Below are 19,121 nucleotides of genomic sequence, written 5' to 3'. Positions count from 1 at the left end.
AGCAGGCCTTCAGAGAGCCTGAAATATCAACTTGTTTCCAGAAGTAAACAAGAACATATCCTGCCACCTGATAGGTCTGTACAAACTCCACGGCATAGTTGCCACCGTGTGAAAGGTGTCTCCTATCCTTAGCTGAGAGGGAGTTGAAAAGGTCCATGTCATGTCTAGACCTTGCGGGGGTCCTGGTGAAAAGAGTGGCCTCTACATGACTGAGCTGCTGGGAGCCTCAGAAAAGATTGCCATCTAATCTCTGGGAAACCAGAGCCACAGCTGCCACACCTGCCCAGGTATCTGGCCAACTCCATGCCCTTCTGAGGCATTCAGTGTAAGAAACATGAGCTGACCCATTTGTCTGTGTCTTATATTCTTCCCTCCTGAAGGGGATTAAGTGCCAGGAAACCTTTTCATTCACTCACCTGTCTGTATACCTTGTGGGAGGAGAAGGAGCCTTCTGTGACCAGGTTTCTATTTTTTTTTTCCTGTTTTAAAAAGTGTTTTGCTTATTTTTTTTTTTTCATTTATTTTTATTAGTTGGAGGCTAATTACTTTACAATATTGTAGTGGTTTTTGCCATACATTAACATGAATCAGCCATTACAACAAAAAGAATAAAATACTTAGGAGTATATCTACCTAAAGAAACAAAAGACCTATACATAGAAAACTATAAAACACTGATGAAAGAAATCAAAGAGGACACAAATAAATGGAGAAATATACCGTGTTCATGGATTGGAAGAACCAATATTATGAAAATAAGTATACTACCCAAAGCAATCTATAGAGTCAATGCAATCTCTATCAAGCTACCAATGGTATTCTTCACAGAACTAGAACAAATAATTTCACAATTTGTATGGAAATGCAAAAAACCTCAAATAGCCAAAGCAATATTGAGAAAGAAGAATGGAACTGGAGGAATCAACCTGCCTGACTTCAGGCTCTACTACAAAGCCACAGTCATCAAGACAGTATCGTACTGGCACAAAGACAGAAATATAGATCAATGGAACAGAATAGAAAGCCCAGAGATAAATCCATGTACCTATGGACACCTTATCTTCGACAAAGGAGGCAAGAATATACAATGGAAAAAAGACAACCTCTTTAACAAGTGGTGCTGGGAAAACTGGTCAACCACTTGTAAAAGAATGAAACTAGAACACTTTCTAACACCATACACAAAAATAAACTCAAGATGGATTAAAGATCTAAAAGTAAGACCAGAAACTATAAAACTCTTAGAGGTGAACATAGGCAAAAGACTCTCTGACATAAATCACAGCAAGATCCTGTATGACCAACCTCCCAGTGTACTGGGGGGAAAAAGCCAAAATAAACAAATAGGACCTAATTAAACTTAAAAGCTTTCGCACAACAAAGTAAATTATAAGCAAGGTGTGACCAGGTTTTTAAACACAACTTTCATGCTTGTGAACACCCAGAGGCTGAAAAATTCTGAAGCAATGCCACTGCTTTAAAAGGAGCATTCTGCCTCCCTTCCTCATGAAGTCATCCTGTTTTCACTCATGGTCAGAATCCTTTATTCAATGAGTTGTTGTTTAGTCACTCAGTCACGTCTGACTCTTTGCGACCCCGTGGACTGTAGCATGCTAGGCTCCTCAGTCCATGAGATTTTTGAAACAAGAACACTGGAGTGGGTTGCCATTTCTTTTTCCAGGAGATCTGCCCAACCCAGGGAACGAACCTGGTTCTCTGCATCTCCTGCATTGGTGGACAGATTCTTTACTACTGAGCCACTGCAGAAGCCTTTCTTCAACTAGGGACATTATAAAATATCAGATAAATGAGTTCTGTGAGTTAAGATTTAAACCACATTCAAGAATGGCTGAAAATTCTTGGATACAAATAAAACTTTGTTTTTGGAGGAAAATTCTGAATTTTTGGTAGAAGGCAATTTTAATTCCAAAATAAAAGATGATACTGTGGAAGAAAATGTGGAAAACTAGCTGTTACTAGATTTAAGGTAAGTTTTCAAAAATAAAACTATCCCAGCCTTTTGACTAAGAATAAGCCAAACTAAAGAAGGAAACTCCTCTCTACATACTGCTTAGCTTCTGTTGGCATTATTTTCTTCCCAAATTCCACAGGATTCTTTTTTTTTTGAAGTCATATTTATTGAGATGTACAGTTCGATGAATTTTGACAAACATATGCAGCCACTTAACCACAGCCACCACCATTAAGATAGAAAATGTCTCCATCACCCTAAAAAGCCCCTTTTGCACACAGTACCCCACATCCTTTGCTATAAGGTGATGTCATCTACATATGTAACTCAGAACTCTTTACTTTAGCTGATTGACCTCAGTCATTTTAGATGCACCCCATCCCAAAAAGAAGTTGCCAGTTCTTAAGAGCCAGATGTTTGACCCTAGGGGTTTTGGAGCTTCCTAGGTTGCTGTAGTGGTAAAGAAACTGCCTGACAATGCAGGAGACATAAGAGACACCAGTTCAATCCCGGGGTTGGGAAGATCCCCTGGAGGAGGGCATGGCAACCCACTCCAGTATTCTTGCCTGGAGAATCCCATGGACCGAGGAGGCTGGCGGGCTACAGTCCACAGGGTCACACAGACTTGGACATGACTGAAGCAACTTAGCACAGGCACGGGTTTTTTTTTTTTCAGACACAGATTTTTACCAAATGAAATTTTTATGTAAAATTAAACATAATAGCTGGAAAATTCCTGATTAATTCCTATGACTTGAGTGAATCCACACTGCTTGATATGATTCTTAGCAATGAACATTCAGTAGGCATGCTTACACTTTATCCTGTCAAGGAAGGAAAAGCCCTCTTTTGTAAACTCTAGATATTATGCTTTAATAAACTATTATGCTTAAATATTAAGATAGATCCTTTAATTATAAAAGGGATGAAACTCAGAATAAAATCTAATTAATTCAGAACACAAAGTAAAGAAAGTAGAAATAAAGCGTCATAAAGAGTAAACAGTAGATGCTAGGTTAACTGAAAAAGAATTGTAGTAGACTCTCATAATTTGCAGTAGTTATGTTCTATAAAGTTATGACCAACACTGAATTGGCCAATCCTGAATCATTTCTCCCAGAGGAAATACAAGGTTAGGCTCCTGCATTTTCTGGTCACATTTGCAACGGCTTGTCAATATGCAACCTTGTTCAATGTGTGTTTCCATTTATGTGTGTGTGCTCAGCTGTTCGGTTTTTAAAGACATGTTATTTAATATTGTCAATTCATTACCATTGAACTTAGAGTCAACAACACTATAACTGATGCCTGAGTGAAGTTTATCTAACACAAGTATTCTCCCTGCAGGGCTTATTGTGGCTTGTCTGGGCTGAAGAGAACTTCAGAGCATTTCAGTACTATACTTGGGGCCATTTTAAACATAAAATCACCAACAAAAAGCACAAGCATGTGAAAAAATGTGGCACTGAATAGACTATAGAAAGGACATCTGTTTACAGTATGAAGGCTGAAACAAGAAGGCAGAATGTCTTATTTGAGCTCAGCTAGAATGTGCACTCACTGTCTCTAAGTCTCTCCATATTTAGATTTAGTAACACATTTATTGGGCTTCCCTGGTGGCTCAGATTGTAAAAAATCTGCCTGTAGTTTGGTCCTTAGTTCGGGAAGATCCCCTGAAGAAAGGCATGGCAACCCACTCCAATATTCTTGTCTGGAGAGTTTCATGGACAGAGGAGCCTGGCAGTCTACAGTCCGTGGAGTCACAAAGAACTGGACACGACTGAGCAACTAACACTTTCATTATCTTATTTTCTCAGCAATGCTTTTCATATCTCAGTCAATTTTCATCTTTCTAGGCCAGTTTCCTTTTTCTCAGATTATACCAGTAAGTAGTGTCATGGTCCATGAGCAGCTTGGAAAAGAATTTCCAGACATGAGACAGAATGAGAAGAGAATAAAGTTTATTAGAGAGGGAGACATGGTTAGAACAGCAGGCTGGCTCAAGGGAAAGCTGAACCTTTTTGCAGACTAGTAGCCAATTGTTATAGCCTCAAGACAGAGAAAATTCCTACTAGAATGCTGGCATCAGGTCATTGATTAGGATGTTATAGGCCTTGGACTACAAAGAGATCCAACCAGTCCATCCTAAAGGAGATCAGTCCTGGATGTTCACTGGAAGGACTGATGGTGAAGCTGAAACTCCAATACTTTGGCCACCTGATGTGAAGAGCTGACTCATTTGAAAAGACCCTGATGCTGGGAAAGATTGAGGGCAGGAGGAGAAGGGGATGACAGAGGATGAGATGGTTGGATGATATCACCGACTCAATGGACATGAGTTTGGGTAGGCTCTGGGAGTTGGTGATTGACAGGGAGGCCTTGCGTGCTACAGTTCATGGGGTCGCAAAGAGTCGGACATGACTGAACTACTGAACTGAACTGAACTGAACAGGGTGGGTAATAAGTGATTGTTAGTAGCTCAGTCATATCTGACTCTTCGGGACCCCATTTACTGAAACCTGCCAGGTTCCTCTGTCCATGGAATCCTTCAGACGAGAATACTGGAGTGGGTTGCCGTTCTTTCTCCATGGGATCTTCCTGACCCAGGTCTTCTGCATTGTAGGTAGATTGTTTACTATCTGAGCCACCAGGGAAGCCCAGGGTGGGTAAAAAGGTGGGTACTTTACTTAAAATGGAGTCAGGGAACTTGCTGGTTTAGATCTGGCTCATGGCCACAGTTGTTATGGGGCTTGATCAATTCCAGAAATTTTTGTCCTGTGACCCTGATGCAGGGCTCCACACCTGTGACCTTGATATAGGTCTCAACAAGCAGTTCTTTCAGTGAGGATCTTAGAGGAATAACCCACATTAGTTTCTGAATATCTAAACATATATCTTCACTCTTAAAAGATAGTTTGACATAGTGGAGAATACTAGTTTCACACTGTTGGCACTCTGAAAATATTGTTTAATTGGCTTCTAGCTGTAATTACTAATGAGAAGTCTGTTGCCAGTTTAATTCTCATTGTTTTGTGGGGACTCCATCTTTTCTTTCTGGGGCCTTTAAGATTTTCTATTAAAACTCAATGTTCTGGTCTTCTTATGTGTGGTCTTCTTAGGTGTGATTCTTCAGATTGAGGCCCCGGCCTTTAGTTCTGGAAAATGTACTGCTGCTTTGTACATGTTGCCTCCTCCTATTCTCCGTAATTTCTCCTATTTGAGATTTGATTTTAAAAATTATTTTGACACAGCTTCAGACTTACAGAAAAGTTACAAGATAGCACAAAGAATTCCCATATACCCTTTACCCAGATTTCTGAAACATTAATATTTTACCATATTAAACTTATCTTTTTCTATTTATCTATTTACCTATATTTTTTTCTGAACTATTTGAAAGGAAGTTGCTGGCATGATGCCCACTTGTGTCAGACCTTCCTAAAAACAAGTATATTCTCTTGCATAATCATTGTACACAAAGCCATTAGCTAATCTAGTGTTCTTACTCAGATTTCACCAATAGTCACAACAGTGTCCCTCACGGAAAATGAAAATCCCACATTGTGTGTTGCATTTAGTGTCATATTTTTTAATCTCCTTTCGCTTGGGATGATTGCTGTGCTTTTGTCTTTAGAGATACTGACATATTTGAAAAGTATAAGGCAGTCATTTTGTAGATAGTCCTTCATTTTAAAAATAATTTTAAAATTTTATTTATAATATTTATTTGGCAGCACCTGGTCTTAATTGTGGCATGTAAAATCTGTTCCCTGACCAGGGGATCAAACAGGAGTATGTGAATGTGTTAGTCACTCAGTCGTGTCCAACTCTTTACGACCCCATGGACTGTAGCCCACCATACTCCTCTGTCCATGGGATTCTCCAGGCAAGAATACTGGAGTGGGTTGCCATGTCCTCCTCCAGGGGACCTTCCCAACCCAGAGATCAAACCTGTGTCTCCTGCACTGCAGGCAGATTCTTTACCGTCTGAGCCACCAGGGAAGCCTGGATCAAACCAGGGCCTCCTGCATTCAGAGCGCAGGGTCTTAGCCAGTGAACCACCAGGGAAGTCCCAAAAGTCCTTCATTTTGAGTTCATCTGATGTTTCTTTGTGATTTGATTCGGGTTATGCACTTTGGGCCAGAGCAGCACAAAAGCAACTTCTCTTCTTAAACAGGGCTGGGACTTGGATAAAGCAGAGGAGGTACCCAGTGCACAACATTTAAGGAGATATTCTTTCTTAGCTACATGCAAATACAAGGTCAGCCCTAAATGCCTCATTTCTCCCACCTGAGTCCAATCCTGCTTGCCAGTACATCATCTTAAGAAGTATGTGGTATCTATTAGTCTAATATGATGTTTGTTGGTCTTTTGATAATGTGGTGCCAGATTTCTTCATTATACAGAAATCTGAAATGAATAAATGTCTTTTACAGTTAATAAACATCTGATACGGAGATACTTTGAGACTATATCCTATCACTCTTCAAACTTTCACCCAGTAAGTTTAACATCCATTGATGATCCTTGCTTTAATCAGTGAAAAAAAAGTGAAAGTGTTTGTCACTCAGTCGTGTTCAACTCTTCGTAACTCTGTAGACTTTCAGGCTCCTTTGTCCATGGTATTTGCCAGGCAAGAATACTGGAGTGGGTTGCCATCCCCTCCTCCAGGGGATCTTCCCAACCCAGGGATCAAACTTGGGTTTCCTGAGTTGCAGGCAGATTCTTTACTGTTTGAGCCTCCAGGGAAGCTCTAATAAATTATTAAGATGGTTGCCAAATGGTGATATTTTAAAATTCCATCATTCTTTCTGCATTTATTGATTGACATTTTTACTTATTATTGTGTGTGTGTGTAATAAAGTTTTATTAAAGTATAAAGGAGATAGAAAAAGCTTCTGATACAGACATCAGAAGGTGCAGAAAGAGTACCTGCTTGCTAGTGTTAGCAATGGAGTTATATACTCTCCAATAAATCCAAAGAATGTCTGGAGGTTGTAAAGACCTCACCAGACCTACTCTCATGATTTACATTTTAAGATAACAGGATTAGCCAGAAGGTTTAATCCAGAGACTGTGCTCAGGCAGGATACACTGCTGTTATACAATCCTAAGGAATGTAGAGGGGGGGAAAGGTTGTCCTTTCTTCCTCCTTGAGAATTCCAGACCCTCCTCTCCTTGGGGACCCCTAGACTTCTTATCAACCTACCTAGGAAATGACTCTCTCATTCCCCCCTTTTCTTTTAGGAGAATTATGTTGCCAAGGGAAAGGGGTGTCGTTTTCATTCCATAACTACTTCCTGCTGTTTAGGGGCTTGGTCCCTAAATGGTTGAGGCAACATATTCTCCTAACCCTCATATTGATGGTCTCTGATCCGGGGGCCCCAAGCAATAGTTAAAGGAGGCTGTGGCACTCGTAGGAGCTTGGACAACCTTTTGTAACTTAAAAGCTTTTAGACAGTTAGAAAACCCCATTATACAGTTACAAACGTAAGGCAAAATAGTCATTAAGCCAAGTAAAAATCAAAATGAAAAGTCACATTATGTCCATAGTTGCATCAGTCCATCTTAGGGCTGTTAGATGTCATCAGTTTAAGAAGAGGCATCATATGCGATTGTTGTCGAAGGTGTTTGCAGATTTGAAGAAAGTCTTTTCCTTGAAATGGAGATGTCCACCATGGAAGCCTTTCACTGATGAAGGGGGGAGTGCTCCGCAGACCCAGCAGTTAGACTGATTATGAAATGCAGCGTAGGAGTGAGCCCAGGACAGGAAGGCGTTGTCTTGAGGATCAAACAGCAGACTCAGGATTTTTGGAGTCAGCAGAAGTAGGCTCACATAGAGATTATCTGGCCCATCTTTTGACTTGTCCAGACAGTCCCATTACAGAAGTGAATCGGGAAGAAAGTGGGCCAGGGGCTTCAGTAAGCACGGAGTAAGTTGCCCCAGTATCTAAAAGGAAATCGATGGATTGGCCCCCCCCACAGCTATTAATACCTGTGGTTCCTCAGGTGTAATTAGGATGGGAGCTTGTGTGGGGACCCCCAGGAACCTTCAGACCTTATTATCTTGAGAGTCCGACCCCTGAAACCTACGCCTCTGGGGGCAGTCTCTCTTCCAGTGTGGTCCCTTGCAGACTGGACATGGAGTCAGGGGCGGCTTAGATGCCTGAGGGCAATCCCGCTTGAGGTGCCCCTCCTTTCCACAGTAATAGCAAGCCGATCACTTTTCACCTGGGTCCCTCTGGGCATTTTTCTCAGGCTGTTTAAGAACCGGTTTTCAAAGCCATTGCGAGGGCTTCCGCCTGTTCCTTTGTCTTTTCCTGCCTTTCTTTCTTTTCCTCATATTCCCTACCATAATAGACGGTCTGAGCCAGTTGTAACAGATTATCTACAGACTGATTTGGTCCATATGCCAGTTTTAATAGCTTGTGAGGGGTTTCTGTCAGTCTATCTGGGAATTTACCAGGAGCTTCCTTCTCCTCCTGTTCTATGTTTGCCAATTTGCCATAGTTCAAAGGCTTAGCCTGCGCCTGCCTGAGTCCTTCAAAAATACATCTGACAAAATGAGTCTGATCCCATCGTCCTTTAGCTGTGTTGTAGTTCCAGTCTGGTTCTGTAATTGGGACCGCCTGATTCCCAATGGGGAGGGTGGTTATCTTGTCCTCCCTCTTCCCTACTGATTCATTACCAAGTCATTCATCTCCATAAGCAACCACTTTTCCCAAAACTTGGGTTTTTGAGTTGGGAGTCAATGTTTGTCCCAAGATATACATCACATATTTCCAAGTAAGATCATAAAGCAGAGTAACACCTTTAAAAGCTCTAATATATTTTTCTGGGTCCTCTAAATAGTCTCCCAGATCCTCCTTAATTCTTCGTATTTCTTGATAAGAAAAAGGCTTATTAACTCTCATAGACTGATTATTTCTCCCGGTGGGTGCTTCATGAAGAGGCAATAACTTCTGTGGCTGTTCCTCAGTCTCCCTGGCTGCTCTGCGCATATGATCCCAGGGATAGATTGCAGAAACCTGCTTTTCTTTATCTGTTTGTCTTCTGTCTTCCATCTCATCTAGCAAAGTAGGAGGACAGGAGGGAGCTGAAGGAGTCACATCCAAATCTATACCCTTAGGACATAAGTCTGGCATATTTCACAGAGAGAAAAAAGAGCAACACATATGCTACTTCTACCCATTTCCCTTGTTCTCCACAGAACAGGTCTAATTGTAAAACAGTTATTGTACTTCAGAGACCCTCCAACTGGCCACCATTTGCCGTCCTCCAGTGGGTACTGTGGCCATGTAGTATCACATAGGAAGACCAGGTGTGTCTTCTTTAAGCCCTGGGGATCAAATGTATCCCAGTTTTTCAGGATACAGTTCAAAGGAGTGAGGCTGGAATTGTTAGCTCCCGTCTTGTCCTTCTTCAGAATCTCAGATGAGCCTCCAAGATGAAAGATTGTTGCTTAACCTCTAAAAGATGCCGGGATTCTTGGCCTCTGGAGGAGAGGAATTCAATCTGAGGCCAGAGATGAGGCTTGATTGATCAGAACTTTTGTGTAATAAAGTTTTATTAAAGTATAAAGGAGATAGAGAAAGCTTCTGACATAGACAGCAGAAGGGGGCAGAAAGAGTATCCCTGGTTGACATTTTTATAATGGAAAAATTCGGGTTCATCAAACAACCTATATGTAACAATGAACTTCCTCTCCCAGACTGAATACCAAAATGTTAAATGAAACATGTGAGATTGAAAGAGGAGTCCATTCTTTCTTGCCCTGTTTCTCATCTGTAAGGTAGATATCCAGATAAATTTTCCTTAAGATCAAGGAAACTTTTTTTAAAAAGAGATATCGATATAAAGCCTAGTTGCACTCATGTTTCTAGACTAAATAAATTTTATCCTTGTTTATATGTTTTGTGGCCACTTATTTAGCACTTGAAAGTCCAGAGTCTATTCGACTGCTCTGCCCTGTTTTCCCGCTTTGAGAAACTGTGGTCCCTAAATGGGTTGAATTCAATTGATACTTACTAGAAGTTCGTTTTTGTGTGTTCCCTGATGCTTGGGTGTTTGCAATTTGATATATACGTGAAAATTAAATCCCTCAGTTGGTCATGTTGGCTGTGATTTTCCTGATTATGATACAGTTTGTCTGATGCAGGCAAAAAAACTGACTAGAATTATAGTGGCAAAGGCCTGTTTTTGATTAATTTTTATAGTATTAAAATTTAGCATTTATTGCTACAGCTTGATGGGCTTTTGCCCACATTTAAAATATGATTTGGAGGATTAATGAGGTTTAATTGAGGAGACTCATCGCTTCTCCATTGTATTTAGCATCTCTGGTTACAAGAACAATGTTGTTGCTACCTGTTTTGATAATAAGATAAGATTTGAATTTCAGTTTAATGTAATGCCTCCTAATCATAATATTCAGTTCTTTTTCTGAAAACTAGAATAATGTCATCTGAAAAGTTGATCCTTTTATGTAAACAAGGCACACATTTTGTTTAAGCATGTTTTAAAAAATACCACATGTTGGAGTAAGCAAACCTTAATCTTTTATTAAGTTAGAATTACAAATGCAGGCAGGCTTCCTTTATAGTTTATACTTTGCAGAAATTGCATTTTGTACAAACTGAAGGTTTGTGGCAGCCTCATTTGACCATATATAACAGCATCATTTTCCCAATAGCATTACTTTTAAATTAAGGTATGTACATTGTTTTTTTAGCCATAATGCTATTGCACACATAAGAGTCTACAATATAGTGCAAACATAACCTGTATATGCACTGAGATACCATAAATTGATATAACTCACTTTGTTGTGATACTTGCTTTATTGTGGTAGCCTGGAACTGAACCTGCAATACTGTTTTTATCTCCGAGGCATGCTTATATTGAAAATAAGAGGAAATTATTTGGGGGAAAAAGTTGCTTAATGGAGTTAAGATAGACAAACAACCCAGTTTAGTAAAGGGCAAGGGAGTTGAATTGACAACTCTGCAAAGAAAGTATGCAGATGGGTAACAAGCACAGGAAAAGTGCTCACCATTATCAGTTATTAGGAAGATGCAAATCAAAACTGCAGAGAGGTACCACTTCATACCCACTGTCATACTTAAAAAATGGAAAACAATAAGTGTTTGTGAGAATGTAGGGGAATTCGAAACTTTGTACATTTCTGGTAGAAATGTAAAATCATGTAGCTTCTGGGAAGAACAGTTTAGAGATTCCTCAGTATTCTACCTACCACCCAGAAATTCCACTCCTACAATTATACTCTAAAGAATTGAACGTAAGTATTTATTTATTTATTTATTTGAACGTAAGTATCTAAATAAAAACTTTTATGTGAATGTTCATAGCAGCACTCTTCATAATAGCCAAAAGATGGAAACAATCCAAAAATCCATTACACAGATGAAGGAATAAAAAATATATCTATACAATGGAATCATATTCAGTCATAGCAAAGAATGAAGTAGTGACACATGCCACAACGTGGATGAGGCTTGAAAACACTGTACTAAATGAAAGAAGCCTGACACAAAAAGTTGCTGTACTATATTTCACAAGTGTCTTGACCCAGTTTGAAGTCATGGTGAAAATTCTCATTTCCTCTTCGTGGGCAATTTGCTAAGCCTCCACCCTAACTGCTTCCTTCTGAGCCTCTGACACTCCTGGGGTATAAATGCACATTCCCTGTTGCCAGAGGTCCCCAGATACCCAACAGCAGTGACCTCTTAGACCTACATGATTTTTCAAAATTCCCAATTCCCAGGAAGCCCATAAAATCAAGTTAATCTCACCCTGCTTGTTTTATGTGAGATGTTTCCTACAGCTGCAGCTTCTTCCTACCCTGTCTCAGGTGCAAACCTAGTTTGGTCCTTCAGGGAAGCCTTCTCTCATTTAGAGCAGGAAGTAACGAAGTGTTCTGCCTTTCCTCTACCCAGAATGTCTTTGTGTTGTGTCCTGTCATCCAAAGAATCTATAGTTATACTTAATATCTTGTAATTATTATCCTATTTTTATGAAATATCCAGAATAGGAAAATCCATAGAGATGAAGATCAACTTCGTGGCTGCCAGGGGCCTTGAGGAAGGAGAAGGGAGAGTGGCAAGTAGGGTTTCCATTTGGGCTGATGGAAAACTTGTGCAGCCACACAGAGTAGCGGATGCCCAGCATCACACATGTCCTTAATACCCCTGTGTTGTAAACTTTAAAATTGTTAAAACGCTAAGTGTTGCTGTGTGTGTGTGTGTGTGTGTGTGCTTAGTGTATTTTACCACGATTTTAAAAAACTACAAGACAAAAATTAAGACCAAGTCAAAAAAAAAAAAAGAGATAGGCTAGAGGTACATATTTTAAAGTATGTCAGTTCCGGTGAGTGCAAGAAAAGAAAGTCTTAACTTCTTTGACGGTACACTTTTGTTCTAAAACTAGATTGACTCTGGGAATTCCCTGGCAGTTCACTGATTGACTTCGCCTTAAATGCAGGGAGTGTGGGTTCAGTCCCTGGTCAGGTAACTAAGATCCTGCACTTCACAGGGTCAAAAAAAAAAAAAAAGAAAGAAAGACTAACTTTAATGGCAATGCATTTATCAAAGAATAAATAATACTCCACATTCCAACAGAATGGCTAATATTAAAGATGACTAAAACAAAGTTTGGTGGACATGTGGGATAAATTGAATTCTCACCCATGGATGGTGAGATGGTATGACTACTTTGAAAAAATTCTTGCAGTTCCTTATGTTACTAAACATATGCATATCATATAACCCACAAATTCCATTCTTAGGTATTTACCCAAGATAAATGAAAACAAATGTCAACAAAAAGACTTGTATAAAGACATTCATAATAGCTTTATTCATAAGAGCCCCAAACTGGAAGCAGATCAGCTGTTTATCAGTTGGAGAATAAATCTCAAACTATGTTCTTCTCACAATGGACTACTATTGGGAAATAAAGAAAATCAAATTACTGATATACACAATAAGATGAATGAATCCTAAAACATTGAGTAAAAGAAACCTAGCATAAAGTGTGTATACTCTATATTGAATCCCTATTTTTATACATCTGAAACTAATAATATTGTTTATACTTCAATTTTTAAACTCTACTTCAGTTTTTTTTTTTAAGAAAACATACTGTATTTTTCTGTTGACATAAAGTTCGAGAGCTGACACAGTTAATTTTTGGTGAAAAAATTTCAGAATAATGGGTGCCTCTGGGTACTTGGGAATTTATTGGGAAAGGGTGCAAGGGAATTTTCTGTGTATGATGTTCCTGTTCTGTATCTTGGTGATGATTTACATTGCACATGTGTTTACTGTTTATCAGACCTCACAGCCCACTTAAGATTTGTACATTTCATGGAAATTTTACCTGTAGAGAAACAAAAATGAACCACAAAATATTGAATTCTATTTAGTGATACACATGCTGAAGTGTTTGGGGGAAACAAACTAACATCTGCAACTTACGTTGAAATGCCTACAACAATAAGATGGATTGGTAAATGGAAAGAGAGATGAACTGATGCATAGGTAATAACATAACAATAGTAAAATATTAATGGTAGAATTAGGTGATGTGTATATGAATGTTCAGAAGTTGTTTAATTTTTTACCTTTTATGTATGTTTGGAAGCTTTTTATAGTAAGATATAGGAGGGACTTCCCTGGTGGTCCAGTGGCTAAGACTGCACTTTCCCAATGCAGGGGCCTAGGTTCCATCCCTGGTCACGGAACTAGATCCCACATCCTGTAACTAAAACATCCTGCATGTGGCAACTAAGACCCAGTGCACCAAATAAGGAAATAAATAAACTTAACAAAACAAAGGTATTGGAGAAAATAGTAAAATATACATTGTCAAATCCACCCTTATTGTCTGGAGTCTTAAAATGTCGCAAGAAAATTGGACAAATATTCTTTAAAACTAGCCAAGTATCCCAAATTCTAAAAACTGTTTCTCTTTGTCTAAAAACCTCAGTGATCACCAAGAGCTGTTACAAAGCTTCTTTGTCTATCTGGACTGCACGGATTTTTGACAGCTGGGACAAATGTTCAGAGTCAAGCTTCTTCGAATCAATTACTAAGCTTTAATGGCCAATTACATTGTGAACTGATGAAACCCTGATGAAATTTGGTGAAATGGATCCTTTACTGCCTAAGGGTAACTACTCTTCATTGTCAGTCTCCATTTCCCTACCAGCCAATATCCAACTGTGGTCTTTGCAGCCTCCTGGTTTTTCCTCTTCCTCCTTTTTCACATCTGTTGCTGTCAGCTTTCTTGAGAAAGCGCAGAGATTACTGCTGAGTTGAGTGCTCTCTATGCAGTAATACTATACAATAGAAGATGACCGATTCATGATACGTAAAGGAAAGGTTCCTGAAGCAGATGTGTGGTGATCCTAGACCTGGCCCTGCTGCTTCGTAGGTGTGTGACCTTGGGCAAGTCACTCAACTCCTCTGAGCCTCACTTTATCAATCTCTGCAATGGATGAAGCAGGCTGAGAGGTTCTCCAGGCAAGTTTTAGCCCTAAAACTCACCTGCAATTCTTTTCTTGGCCAAACTTTAGCGCAGTTCAGTCACTCAGTCGTGTCCAACTCTTTGTGACCCCATGGACTGCAGGACACCAGGCTTCCCTGTCCATCACACACTACGGGAGCTTGCGCAAACTCATGTCCATCCAGTTGGTGATGCCATCCAACCATCTTATCCTCTGTCGTACCCTTCTCCTCCTGCTTTCAATCTTTCCCAGCATCAGGGTCTTTTCTAGTGAGTTAGTTCTTCGCATCAGGTGGCCAAAGTATTGAAGTTTCAGCTTCAGCATCAGTCCTTCCAATGAACATTCAGGACTGATTTCCTTTAAGATTAACTGGTTTGATATCCTTCCAGTCCAAGAGACTCTCAAACATCTTCTCCAACACCACAGTACAAAAGCATCAATTCTTCAGTGCTCAGCTTTCTTTATGGTCCAACTGTCACATCCATACATGACCACTGGAAAAACCATGGCTTTGACTAGATGGACCTTTGTTGACAAAGTAATGTCTCTGCTTTTTAGTATGCTGGCTAGGTTGGTCATAGCTTTTCATCTGAGGAGCAAGCGTCTTTTATTTTTATTTTTTATTTATTTTTTTTTAAATATGGAACGCTTCACGAATTTGCGTGTCATCCTTGCTCAAGGGCCATGCTAATCTTCTCTGTATCATTCCAATTTTAGTATATGTGCTGCCGAAGTGAGCACACACACAAGTGTCTTTTAATTTCATGGCTGCAGTCACCATCAGCAGTGATTTTGGAGCCCAGAAAAATAGTGTCTCACCGTTTCCATTGTTGCCCCATCTATTTGCCATGAAGGGATGCGACCGGGTGCCGTGATCTTCGTTTTCTGAATGTTGAGTTTTAAGCCAGCTTTTTCACTCTCCTCTTTCACTTTCCTTAAGAGACTCTTTAGGTCCTCTTCATTTTCTGCCATAGAGGTGTTATTATCTGGATGTCTGAGGTTATTGATATTTCTCCTGGCAATCTTGATTCCAGCTTGTGCTTCATCCAGCCTGGCATTTCGCAGGATGTACTCTGCATATAAGTTAAATAATCAGGGTGATAATATACAGCCTTGATGTAACCCTTTCTTGATTTGTAACCTGTCCATTGTTCCATGTTTGGTTCTAACTGTTGCTTCTTGACTTCCATACAGATTTCTCAGGAGGCAGGTCAGGTGGTCTGGTATTCCCATTTCTTTCAGAATTTTCCACAGTTTGTGGTGATCCACATAGTCAAAGGCTTTGACGTAGTCAATAAAGCAGAAGTAGACGTTTTTCTGGAATTCTCTTGCTTTCTCTATGATCTATCGGATATTTGCAATTTGATCTCTTGTTCCTCTGCCTTTTCTAAATCCAGCTTGAACATATGGAATTTCATGGTTCACATACTGTTGAAGCCTGGCTTGGAGAATGCTTTTGAGCATTACTTTACTAGCATGTGAAATGAGTGCAATTGTGTGGTTGAACATTCTTTGGCATTGCCCTTCTTTGGAATTGGAACGAAAACTGACCTTTTCCAGTCCTGTGGCCAGGACTGGAGTTCTCAAAATTTGCTGGCATATTGAGTGCAGCACTTTAACAGCATCATCTTTTGGTCAAACTTAAAAAGTACTAATTTCCAAATGATATTTCCCAAAATTGTAATGTTTCTCCTGTTGACTTTGACCAATTTTATTTTATTACTTTTTCTCAAGGTTTAACATGTACTGTGTAGATAGAGTTCATTCTCAACAAGGCTTGTTTATGAAACAGCAGCCCACTCATCCTCACATTTGTCCCTCCTCAGAAGGGACCTGAATAGTCCTCATCTAAAGGGCTCTTGCTGACATCTGACCATGCTCCATCTTTTTCTACACTTCTTTTATGCCAGGCCATTTGAAAGTGGGAGACACATATATGACATTTCACCCCTAAATACAACAGCGTGCAACTTCCAAAATTATGAACATCTCCTACATAACTGCAGCATCATTGTTGTACCTGAAAAAACTGACCCTAATTCAATGGGGTCAGGTCAATAACATCACTCATTTTCAAAGATACCCATTGTTTCATAAAATGCCTTAGAAATGTGAATTTTTCCTAACCTAGGTCCAGTCAAGGTTCACACATTGCATCTGATTGTTGGTTTTCTTTCAGCTCTCCCTGTCCTCCCTGCCCCTGAAGAGAGCAGGCCAGCTACCTGGCCTGGATAGATGCCATAAAGTTTCCCTCTACTAGAGTCAGCACAAGCATTTTTGGCAAGAATACCACATTGGAAATGCTTTGTCCTCCCCTGACATCATGTCAAGAAGCACGGAAGGTCAGTCCTTTTCTACTATTTTTGCAACTATTGCCACACTCAACCACATGCTTCAAAAATAGTGCCTGCCACTGTGAAGGTACCTACTCCCCTTTGTACTTAATAAGTCATCTGTGGAATGATATTTTTGAGACTGTGAGAACATCTAATTCAGGATTTTTAAATGACTAATTGTTCTTGAGGTGGTGGTTTCACTTGTCAAATGCAGAATTTTCCACCTATGGGCCATGAGAATAATAATAATAATAATGTGTTAGGGCTGAGAAAGATGTGAAAGATCTTCCCAGTTGATTTCTTTATTGTTCTATTTCATTTTCTCATAGGCATTCATACTAAATCTTTCATATTTCCTTCCATTAGTGACATATTTGATCAGTTTTGGGGCATGATTCTTTCACCATGGAAGAATATACACATATTTCTATCCACCACCACATATGTGTACTCTTCCCATCTTCCTAATTCAGTTATAACATGATGTTGTTTAGATCGTTATTTGGCTTCCATTATTACACCATATGTTACAATATGGTTATTATAGCCATAATCCACAGTTGACCCAGTGTATCTACACTATGTTCTATCTCTTCTGTTTACTTTTCTAGACTCACTCTTCATCCTTCTCCATCCCACTGTGTCTTCAAGGTTGATAGGCATGAACTCCACCAAAGGGGTTGCTTGCCCCAGAGTTGCTCAGTTGGTTTTGACCAATAGAAAGCACCAATAGGAACTGGAGAGAGAAACAATGAGGTCATAGTAGTTCTTCCCCAGATCCTGCATTGCTAGGTTGGCGTGCATTAGCTGCTTAGTTCTACAAAAGTCACAGTTCGTGTGGGGCAACACCCTCTGCATGATAGTCTCCTTGGAGTTGAGTGATGGCATGTTCCTTTTGCCTTTTTTGTCCTGGAGTGGTAGCATTCCTTAGGATTCCCAGGCGGCACAATGGTAAAGAACTCACCTGCCAGCACAGGAGACACAGGAGGCTTGGGTCAGGAAGATCCCTTGGAGTAGGAAATGGCAGTCACTCCAGTATTCTCGCCTGGAAAATTCCATGGACAGAGGAGACCGGCAAACTACAGACCACGGGGCTGCAAAGAGTTGGACACAACTGAGCATGCACATCCAATAACAATTCTTATGTTGTTATTAGTCTTTTTAGTTTTCTTAACCTACCTACACCTTTACCAGTTTTCAGTGTCTTTATTAAAGTCTCCTGAATTATGCTATTTTCTGCTGTACCTAAGCTATGATTATTTTCCTTTCCTGGAAAAGTTTTCTGTTTTCTTTGGAGTTAATATTTAATCTGATTTTTCTGTTTTTCTACAAGTTTATTATTAATTCAACCCAAATATCTTTTGTAATTTTCTACATCTCCTCTTAAGATGGTCAGAAACATCAGGAATTTTGTTTCAACTTCTTAAAGCCATCTCTTTTGGAGCTCTCTAACTTTTTCCAATTTGTACCAGTCAACTTCTAGACCTGATGGACAACTTTCATATTGGGATCTCACTTTGTTATCATTAAGGAATTTATCTTGTGTAAATTAGAATTTCTCTTTCCATCTAGTTTAAATCTTTAGTCTTGGCTTGCAGTTTCATGTTGTTTGTGCATATCCTCTAGTAGTTTCCTCAGAAAGGACACTTAAAAGTTACACTATTTGAGGTTTTTATGTTAGAAAATTTCTTTCTTATATCCTAACATTTTCTTGATAATTCAGCTAAGTATAGAATTCTATGTTAGAAATTATTTCCTTTCAGAATGTGGAAGAGATTGCTCCACTATACTCTAGCATCTGGCACTGTCTTCCAGATGCGTGTGTGAGTGTGTGTGTTAGTCACTCAGTCATGTCCGACTCTTTTTGACCCCATGGACTATAACCCACCAGGCTCCTCTGTCCATGGAATTCTCCAGGTAAGGATTCTGCAGTGGATAGCCATTCTCTTCTCCAGGGGATATTCCCAACTCAGGAACTGAAACCAGGTCTCCTGCATTGCAGGCAGATTCTTTACCATCTGAGCCACGAGGGAAGCCCACCTTTGAGATATCTTTGAATCATTATTATTCCTAATTGTTTGTATGTGATTTTTTTTTTCTTGAGGCTTTCAAGAGCTCCTTTGTCTCAATGCCATTGTGATAGACCTTAGCATATGTTCATTCATCGCAGGTAGTTGAGGAAAACTTTGATCTGAAGAAATCTCAGAAAAAACTTCAATCTGAGGTGGTTGAAAGGAGGAGTGAGTAGAGAATTACTAATTAATGAACATACAGTTTTAGTTAAGTT

General features: G+C 39.6%; 1 non-coding gene across 1 annotated transcript; it reads right to left on the bottom strand.

Moving 5' to 3' along the window:
* Window positions 1–15,132: 15,132 nt before the first annotated feature.
* On the bottom strand, window positions 15,133–15,239 carry LOC136173833 (U6 spliceosomal RNA). Its single transcript, XR_010664313.1, has one exon. It is a non-coding gene; the product is annotated as a U6 spliceosomal RNA (small nuclear RNA).
* Between the last annotated feature and the right edge of the window lie 3,882 nt (window positions 15,240–19,121).

The sequence above is a fragment of the Muntiacus reevesi genome, chromosome 8 (genome assembly GCF_963930625.1).
Source record: "Muntiacus reevesi chromosome 8, mMunRee1.1, whole genome shotgun sequence".
In the NCBI taxonomy this organism is placed as follows: Eukaryota; Metazoa; Chordata; class Mammalia; order Artiodactyla; family Cervidae; genus Muntiacus; species Muntiacus reevesi.
The sequence above is the reverse complement of the archived record's forward strand: the minus strand, read 5'-3'. Positions and strand labels throughout refer to the sequence as shown.